At 42.4% G+C, this 9,762-nt stretch overlaps 1 protein-coding gene across 1 annotated transcript in view; it reads right to left on the bottom strand.

Annotated features, from left to right (window-relative positions):
- LOC141116962 (NACHT, LRR and PYD domains-containing protein 3-like) overlaps positions 1-7,428 on the bottom strand; it is a 138,483-nt gene extending 131,055 nt beyond the window's left edge. The window contains exon 1 of the mRNA XM_073609489.1: positions 7,386-7,428. The gene's annotated coding sequence lies outside the window, so the exon portion shown is untranslated. The remainder of the gene's footprint in view (positions 1-7,385) is intronic.
- Positions 7,429-9,762: the final 2,334 nt, after the last annotated feature.

A 9,762-nucleotide genomic window follows, 5' to 3' on the forward strand; every position in this document is an offset into this window, starting at 1 on the left:
CTGGGGGTTTGTGTAAGGAAAGGGAATGTTCTGAGAATACCCTACTTTGTGATGAGGATAAAGTAAGTGATTTTAAAGGTGTTTTTAATTAAAACATCCTACATTGTAGAGGGTAAAGCAAGTTAGGTTAAGGGGTAGCGTAAGAGAGGAGTTGTTTATTAACCACTTCCATACCGGGCCTATTCTGGCACTCCTCTCCTACATGTAAAAATCATCATTTTTTTGCTAGAAAATTACTCAGAACACCGAAACATTACAAATATTTTTTAGCAGACACCCTGGGGAATGAAATAGCGGTCGTTGCAACTTTTTAACGGTCGTTGCAACAGTATTTGCGCAACAATTTTTCAAACACGTTTTTTTTTTAAACATTTTTTAAAAAAATAACAAAACAGTAAAGTTAGCCCATTTTTTGTATAATGTGAAAGATGATGTTACGCCGAGTAAATAGATACCCAACATGTCACGCTTTAAAATTGTGCACACTTGTGGAATGACGCCAAACTTTGGTACTTTTAAATCTTCATAGGCGACGCTTTAAAATTGTTTACAGGTTACATGTTTAGGGTTTACAGAGGAGGTCTAGTGCTAGGATTGTTGCTCACGCTCTAACGCACGCGACAATACCTCACATGTGTGGTTTGAACAGCGTTTACATATGAGGGCGGGACTTACGTGTGCGTTCGTTTCTAAACGTGAGCTACCGGGGACAGGGGCGTTTTAAAAAAATTTTTACATTTTATTTTTTATTTTACTTTATTTTTTTTATTTTTACATTTTTTTTTTACATTTTTTTTTTGATCACTTTAAATCACTGTAAATATCCCTTGTAATAGGAATAGTTCATGACAGGTCCTCTTTATGGAGAGATGCGGGGTCAATAAGACCCCACATGTCTCCTCCAGGCTGGAAAGCATGAGATCGGGAAAAAAAAAAATCCACGATCTCATGCTTACCAGCCGCAATTGCAGCTTTGTTTACATCCGTGGCCCGGACGTGACATCATAACGTCGCGCCCGGGCCTCGGACGGTCATAGAGATGACTGGTGACCATATGGTCACCGGAAATCTCTATGGTCATCATCCAGGGGCAGACGATTCTTTCTCCGGGTCCCCGATGGCACGGGAGAGCCCGGAGAAGCACTGGATGGTGGCGAGAGGGGGGAGATGTCCCCTCCTGTCACCTGTAAGAACAATCAAGCGGCGGAACCGCCGCTATGATCATACTTATGGTGCACAGAATCGCCGGCTGAAAACAAGGATATCTGAATGATGCCTGTAGCTGCACCCATCATTCAGATATTTCCATTGAAAGTCAAAGACATCATATGATGTCTTTGGGCGGGAAGTGGTTATTGAAAGTATTAAGGTCTTGGGATTGCAGTTGAAAAGTTAATGGAACTTCCCACTCCTGGGGCCAGGTAGAGCTCACATCTAGAGACTTAGGGACACGGTGTCTGCAGTTAAATCCATTATAGAAGGTGAATTGGTATGCTACCGATGTGTTCGCCATACAGTTTGGAGACCAGATACGCAGCAGTGAAATCTAGTTTTAAAAACAGGAAGTAACATTACAGAGCTTTTATAGGTTTAACTTCTTCCATACCGGGCACTTTCGCCCCTTCCTGCCCAGGACAATTTTCAGCTTTCAGCGCTGTTGCAGTTTGAATGACAATTGCGCGGTCATGCTACACTGGACCCAAACTAAATTTTTATCATTTTCTTTCCACAAATAGAGCTTTCTTTTGGTGTTTGATTACCACTGGGGTTTCTATTTTTTGCTAAACCAACTAAAAAAGACCAAAATTTTTGAAAAAAAGTTTTTCTTCGTTTCGGTTATAAAATTTTCTCCTTCACTGACGAGCACTGATGAGTCAGCACTGATGGGCACTGATGAGTTGGCACTAATAAGGTGGCACTGATGGGGAGGCACTGATATGTAGAATTGATGGGCACCGATAGGCAGCACTGATGGGCACCAATAGGCGGCACTGATGGGCACTGACAAGCGGCTGTGATGGGCACTGACAGGCGGCACTGATTGGCACTGATAGGCGGTACTGATTGGCACTGATAGGCGGTACTGATTGGCACTGGCAGGTGGCACTGATGGGCAGCACTGATGATGAGGTACTCATGAGGTTTTGACAGGTGTTACTGTAGGGCACTGATTGGCAATGTGATGGGCACTGACTGGCACTGTGGTGGGCACTATTTGGCACTGATTGGCACTTTATTGGGCACTGATAGGCGATCTTGAGGGGGCACTGACTGGTTACCTTTTTGGCACATCTGATGGGGCTGTGCTGATAATCAATGTGCACTTCCTGTCAGCACGAACCGAGGAATGCTGTTTACCCGCACTTCCTGGTTCATGCGATGATCAGCTGTGATTGGTCACAGCTGATCACGTGGTAAGAAGCCTCTGACAGAGGCTTCTTATCACGATCGGAGATGCGGCGTGTCAGACTGACACGCTGCCCTTGCGGGTGCGTGCCGGCATGTTATCCTGCTGGACGTCATATGACGCCCAGTCAGGATAACGGAACCACCGCCCGGCCGTCAATCTGTTATTGACCGGGCAGGAAGTGGTTAAAGGGACAATGGAAACATTAATGGCGAAGCATACCAATCCTGGCAAAGTGTCCATGTTTGCTGTAGCATCGCGGGAAAATTCATTTTCACGTATTTATTGATGACGAAAAATATTTGCACCAAAGTATGGTCAGGAATTACATGAAATTGTCAAGGACTGTCTAGATTGATAGCTGAAACCAAGTGAGAAATAATGAGGCTTGTTTGACCACGTGTGTACTATGTACCATAATTCCGTAATTGTCTTTCAGCCCCTAAATATATGCAACCCAAAAATTGTCCCAAACAGAGGGGGACCAAAAAGAAAAGTGGGGCTCAAAGGAAAGGCAATGTAGATGGATGAGTATAATCAAACATGTGTTTAATGTGGTACAAAAATGCATAAACATGGAGATAAGAGAGCATGAACCGATGGATTACATTGCCCTAATAAAATTGATCAATAACTCAGAAGATAAGTCAGACGAAGCTACACATCTTGGTTTTGTGAAACGCGTTGACGTTATTCCGTCCGGACGTCACGCCCGCTGTCATCCCCCGTTGGGGCTAGCCGGCTCACCTACTGAGGGAGTGTTCCGCCCGGCTGTTCGGAACAGCAGTGTGGGAGGTAACAAGCGCATTTACATGGCCGGCCATCCACTCGTTTGAGGAGTGCTCGTTGGACTACGGAGATCCTTAAGGAAGTGCCCAGTACTGCATGCAGAGACAAGCGGTGCCGCTAACAACACAGGTGACATCGCACCTCGGTAGTACCTGTGGATTTCCAAGACAGGACCCGGGAGTGGTAACGTACTCAGTCACCTGTTGTGTGTGTTCCGACTTATGTCAGCTACTGCCTGATTCATCATAACTGCACGCATCTGGTCATACCTAATACATCACCCAACACACTCAAGTATCCCACCATACCATCTTGGACTCCCGCCACTGCAGTTTAAACTTTATCATGTGCATGGCCTATATACTACCATCTATAGGATGATTGATGTCTGACCACAGGACTCACATCAGCGCCCCACTCCACTGCATTCTCTTCCTCTTTGATCCCATTCCCCCCTTCCCTTTTTTTCCCCCACCCCTCCCTCACCTCACCCCCCCATCCTCTCTCCCCCCTTTTTTCCTTTTCCCTCTCCCCCCTTTTTTACCCTGATTTGAGCCGCCCCCCCGGGGGGATCGATGTCTGCCTTGCAACCTTATTCAGCATAGCTGAACACTTCTCATTGTAGCAGGTTGCGCAGACATCAATAGCCTAGACGTCCGGATGTTTTGTTTGTTAGTCTTTACATGTTGTAGTGTCCCCCATGTCTGTGTAGTCATGTTGATCGATTCAATGTTATCGATCAATTTTATTAGGGCAATGTAATCCATCGGTTCATGCTCTCTTATCTCCATGTTTATGTATTTTTGTACCACATTAAACACATGTTTGATTATACTCATCCATCTACATTGCCTTTCCTTTGAGCCCCACTTTTCTTTTTGGTCCCCCTCTGTTTGGGACAATTTTTGGGTTAGATTGATAGCTGGTTTAAAATGAGGAAGTTAATTTTTTTGCAGCCTGTCTCATATCTACGCAGAAATTTTGAGATATGTGTAAGCCCGTTATTAATATAGAGGGAAAAAAAGAAAAAAGGGGGAACTTGCCTTTCAGCATGATAACTGTTACTTGTTTTAAATGATTAGCCAAATACAGACCAAGTGTTTTAACACATATAACATTATCATCTTTGTTCTGATAATTCAATAATAAAGGTTGGAACAGAAAGGAAAGAGTTAAGAGCTTAACCCGTACATAACTTAAAATGTAAGAAGTATTGTATAGCAGAGCTCTGGAGTGTGTATGTGTGCAGGGCACAAACAAGTGGTGTCACTGGTAGCATTTTTTGAAGCTCATGAACTACTGGTGAATTACTGGTTATTTTGGTAAGGGAAAGTTGTTGTTAATGGAGAGAAATGCTTAATTTTAGGTGTATGTGAATTTTTGTCTTGTCTTGGAATTCCAATTTAGAGTAATGTCCTGTACACACAATCGGACATTCCGACAACAAAATCCATGGATTTATTTCCGACGGATGTTGGCTCAAACTTGTCTTGCATACACACGGTCACACAAAACTTGTCGGAAATTCCGAACGTCAAGAACGCGGTGACGTACAACACGTATGATGAGCCGAGAAAAATTAAGTTCAATGGCCAGTGCGGCTCTTCTGCTTAAATCCAAGCATGCGTGGAACTTTGTGCGTCGGAATTGTGTACACACGATCGGAATTTAGGACTACGGATTTTGTTGTCGGAAAATTTGAGATCCAGATCTCAAATTTTGTGTGACGGGAACTCCATTGGAAAACGTCCGATGGAGCCTACACACGGTCGGACTTTCCGACAACAAGCTCCCTTCGAACATTTTCCGTCGGAAAATCCTACCGTGTGTACGGGGCATATAAGTTGTTTTTTCTTCTGAATGCAAATGGATTGTTAGGTAGGTGATATGTATCCTATGATCCTGCCAAGACGGAGAGCGTTGCTAAAGTGATTCCCAGATGATGCCTGTTTAGGCGAAACGCGTCGGGTTTCCATGCTGGTCCACAGTTACTGTCTCTCTCTCAAGCGCTTGTATTCTCATTGGCAAATGTAAGTGTAACTCTTATGGTTTTATCCTAAATAAACATCTGTTACGGTTAGGGTTGTCCCGATACCACTTTTTTAAGACCGAGTACAAGTACCGATACTTTTTTCCAAGTACTCGCTGATACCGATTACCGATACTTTTTTTAATGTCATGTGACAGTGGCACGTGTGTCAGTAGTTTTTTGTTTTTGTTTTTACAATTTTATTTTTTACAATTATTTTTCTTTTATTATTTTTTACAATTTATTTTATTATGTATTTTTTACAATGCGTTCTTTTTATAAAAGGGGGGGAGTGAACAGTGTCAGTGTGTTTTTTATTTTATTTTTTATTATTTTTTACAATTAATTTATTTTTATTATTTATTGCAATTTTTTATTATTATTATTATTATTATTATTATTAGCCCTGTTGGCGGGCTTTGGTAAGATATCAGGGGTCTTAACAGACCCCTGACATCTCCCCTTTGAGACAGGGAAAGGGACTGAGGACACATGTTTCCCAGTCCCCTTCTCAGCAGTCTCAGCTGCACTGAAAATGAATGGAGAGGAGACAGCGGCTCCTCTTCATTCATAAACTGATACATCGTAATTACAGGTTACAATGTTTCAGTTATGTGAATGGACAGAGTCAGTTATCACTGACTGTTCATAGCATTAGTTAATTGGGAACATTAAAAGGGGAATGTGACACGTCACTGATAAATTACATGTATGTACTGGTACCAAATGTTTTTTTTGAGAAATCTGATATAAATTTTTAAAAGTAGCATTTCAATTTATCTATGGGGTATCTTGATTATTTCAAATTAGAGTCTGACTTTAACCACTTGCCAACCAGCCACCACAGTTGTACTGCGGCCGAATGGCACGGCTGGGCGAAACATTATGTTACGTCGCTTCTCCCTGTGGCGACTAGGAGCGCGCGCGCCCCGCCTCTCGCCCCCCCCGCCGATGTGAGTGCCCGGCGGTCACGATCACCGCCGGGCTCCCGCGATCGCTGCTGACACACCGAGAACTGGGATCTGTGTGTGTAAACAAAGTATCTGGTTCTCTGAGGGGAGAAGAGACAGATCGTCTGTTCGTACAGAGTATGAACAGCAATCTGTCATCTCCCCTACACAGTCCTCTCTCCCCTTCGGTTAGAACACACACACTAGGGAACACACTTAACCCCTTGATCGCCCCCTAGTGTTAACCCCTTCCCTGCCAGTGACATTTTTACAGTAATCAATGCATTTTTATAGCACTGATCGCTGTATAAATGACAATGGTCCCAAAAATGTGTCAAAAGTGACCGATATGTCCGCCATAATGTCGCAGTCCCGATAAAAATCGCAGATCGCTGCCATTACTAGTAAAAAAAATAAATAAATAAAAATGCCATAAAACGATCTACTATTTTGCGCAAACCAATAAATATACGCTTATTGCGATTTTTTTTGTTTTTTTACCAAAAATATGTAGAAGAATACATATCAGCCTAAACTGAGGAAAAAAATATTTTTTAATATATTTTTGGGGGATATTTATTATAGTAAAAAATATTGCGTTTTTTTTCAAAATTGTCGCTCTTTTTTTGTTTATAGCGCAAAAAATAAAAACCGCAGAGGTGATCAAATACCACCAAAAGAAATCTCCATTCGTGGGGAAAAAAGGACGTCAATCTTGTTTGGGTATAACGTTGCACGACCGCGTAATTGTCAGTTAAAGCGACGCAGTGCCGAATCGCAAAAAAGTGCTCTGGTCATGAATGGGGTAAAATCTTCCGGGGCTGAAGCGGTTAATCAATGGCAGAGAGCGCTGATCGGTATATCCTGGCGGGGGGGCACCCCCCTTTCTGAACACAACAGCTCAGCGGGGGGAGATCACTGAACTAACATCGCATGGTTAGTACAGCAGCTCCCTAGCCATCAGGTTTTTTTTCGTGCAACTCAAAGAAAATGTAGTGTGTTCCAGGCTTATCTTATCTGTGGTTTTACAGTACACTTCCTCTGTAAGGTACACTTCCTCTGTAAACATAATAGAGTTCTATAGGTACAGATATAAATTAGAGATTCAAGGATCTTATCACCAACAAATCTTTCCTATTATACATCTGGATGGTCTATCCTGCCTCTTATAGTACTCCCCCCTGTTATATAGAGGTAAATGTAGTCTTACCTTTATGGACAGCTCAGTGTTAGAAGAAACGGAACTATGGAAACTGTGGGCGGGTGTGGTCAGTTAATGGTTTGGTTTGTTGCAGAGAGACGTAGAAACTCCCGCCAATAATTCAACACAAAACAAAGTAAAATATGCTGAGCAGTTTAACTAATAAAGTTTTAGCACTAACTTAACCACTTCAGCCCCGGAAGGATTTGCCCCCTTAATGACCAGGCCATTTTTTTTACGATTCGGCACTGCGTCGCTGTAACTGAAAATTGCGCGGTCGTGCGACGTTGTACCCAAACTAAATTGATGTCCTTTTTTTTCCCCATAAATAGAGCTTTCTTTTGGTGGTATTTGATCACCTCTGCGGTTTTTATTTACTTTAAAATAAAAAAACAAACTGCCAATTTTGAAAAAAAAAAAAAAATATTGTTTTACTTTTTGCTATAAAACATATAAAAAAACAAATAAAAAAAACTAATTTATTCATCAGTTTAGGCCAATATGTATTCTGCTACATATTCTTGGTAAAAAAAAAAAAAAAAATCACAATAAGCGAATATTAATTGGTTTGCGCAAAAGTTATAGCTTCTATAAAATCGGGGAAAGTTTTTGTTTTTTTTAACTGACAATTGCGCGGTCGTGCGACGTTGCACCCAAACAACATAGACGTCCTTTTTATCCCCACAAATAGAGCTTTCTTTTGGTGGTATTTGATCACCTCTGCGGTTTTTATTTTTTGCGCTATAAACAAACAAAAAAAAGAGCAACAATTTTGAAAAAAACGCAACATACTTTTTGCTGTAATAAATATCCCCCAAAAATATATAAAAAATATTTTTTTTTCCTCAGTTTAGGCCACTATGTATTCTTCGTAAAAAAAAAAAAAAAAAATCGCAATAAGCGTATATTAATTGGTTTGCGCAAAAGTTATAGTATCAATAAAATCGGGGAAAGTTTTTTGGTTTTTATTTTTACTTGTTTTTACTGGTAATGGCAGGGATCAGTGATTTTTAGCGGGACTGTGACATTGCGGCGGACAAATCTGACCCTTATGCTGCGTACACACGGTCGGACTTTTCAGCTACAAAAGTCCGACAGCCTGTCCGACAGACTTTCAACAGACTTTTGACGGACTTTTGGCGGACTTTCAACAGACTTTCTAACGACTGGACTTGCCTACACACGATCACACCAAAGTCCGACAGATTCGTACGTGATGACGTACACCGGACTAAAATAAGGAAGTTGATATCCAGTAGCCAATAGCTGCCCTAGCGTCGGTTTTTGTCCGTCGGACTAGCATACAGACGAGCGGATTTCTGGGTCTGGCGGAGTCACGACGTAAAGATTTGAAGCATGTTCCAAATCTAAAGTCCGTCAGATTTGCGGCTGGAAAAGTCCGCTGAAGGTCCGGTGAAGCCCACACACGATTGGATTGTCCGCCCGATTTGGTCCGTCGGACAAGTCCGGTCGAAAAGTCTGACCGTGTGTACGCGGCATAAGTGACACTTTTGCTATAGAAATGCACTGATCACTGGCAGGGAGGGGGTTAACACTAGGGGGCGATCAAGGGGTTAAATATTCCCTAGGGAGGTGTTTCTATGACCCCTTTCGCACTTTACAGGCGCTATAGCGCTAAAAAAAGGGCCTGTAAAGCGCCTCTCCTCTCACTCCAATGTGAAAGCCCGAGGGCTTGCGGGCGCTTTTAACCCTTTTTCGGCTAAGCAGTGCCCACCAGTGCCACCTACCAGTGCCCACCAGTGTCACCTATCAGTGCCCATCAGTGCTGCCAATCAGTGACCATCAGTGCCTCATCATCAGTGCCACCTATCAGTGCTGCCTATCAGTGTCACCTACCAGTGTCCATCAGTGCCACCTACCAGTGTCCATCAGTGCCCATCAGTACCACCTACCACTGTCCCACTGTCCATCAGTGCCCATCAGAGTCACCTATTAGTGCCACCTATCAGTGCAGCCTCATGAGTGCCCATCAATGCCACCTCATCAGTGCACATCAAGGAGAAAAATGACCTGTTTGCAAAATTTTATAACAAACTATGAAAACCTTTTTGGTCTTTTTTTGTTTGTTTAGCAAAAAATAAAAACCCCCAGTGGGGATTAAATACCACCAAAAGAAAGCTCTAATTGTGTGAAAAAAAATGTCATAGGGGAGCAGTAGCGCAATTGTCATTCAAAGAGTGACAGTGCTTAAAGCTGAAAACTGGCCTCGGCAGGAAGGGTGTTTAAGTGCCCGGTAGGCAAGTTGTTATAATGTATTTTTTCACAAAACATTGCATTTGACAAAACCCTGCGCAAATACAGCGTAAGATAAAAAATTGCAAAACCCACCACATTGTCTATGGCCTCTGTTTAAAAAAAACCCATA

This window comes from Aquarana catesbeiana, linkage group LG13 (genome assembly GCF_042186555.1).
Source record: "Aquarana catesbeiana isolate 2022-GZ linkage group LG13, ASM4218655v1, whole genome shotgun sequence".
Lineage (NCBI taxonomy): Eukaryota > Metazoa > Chordata > Amphibia > Anura > Ranidae > Aquarana > Aquarana catesbeiana.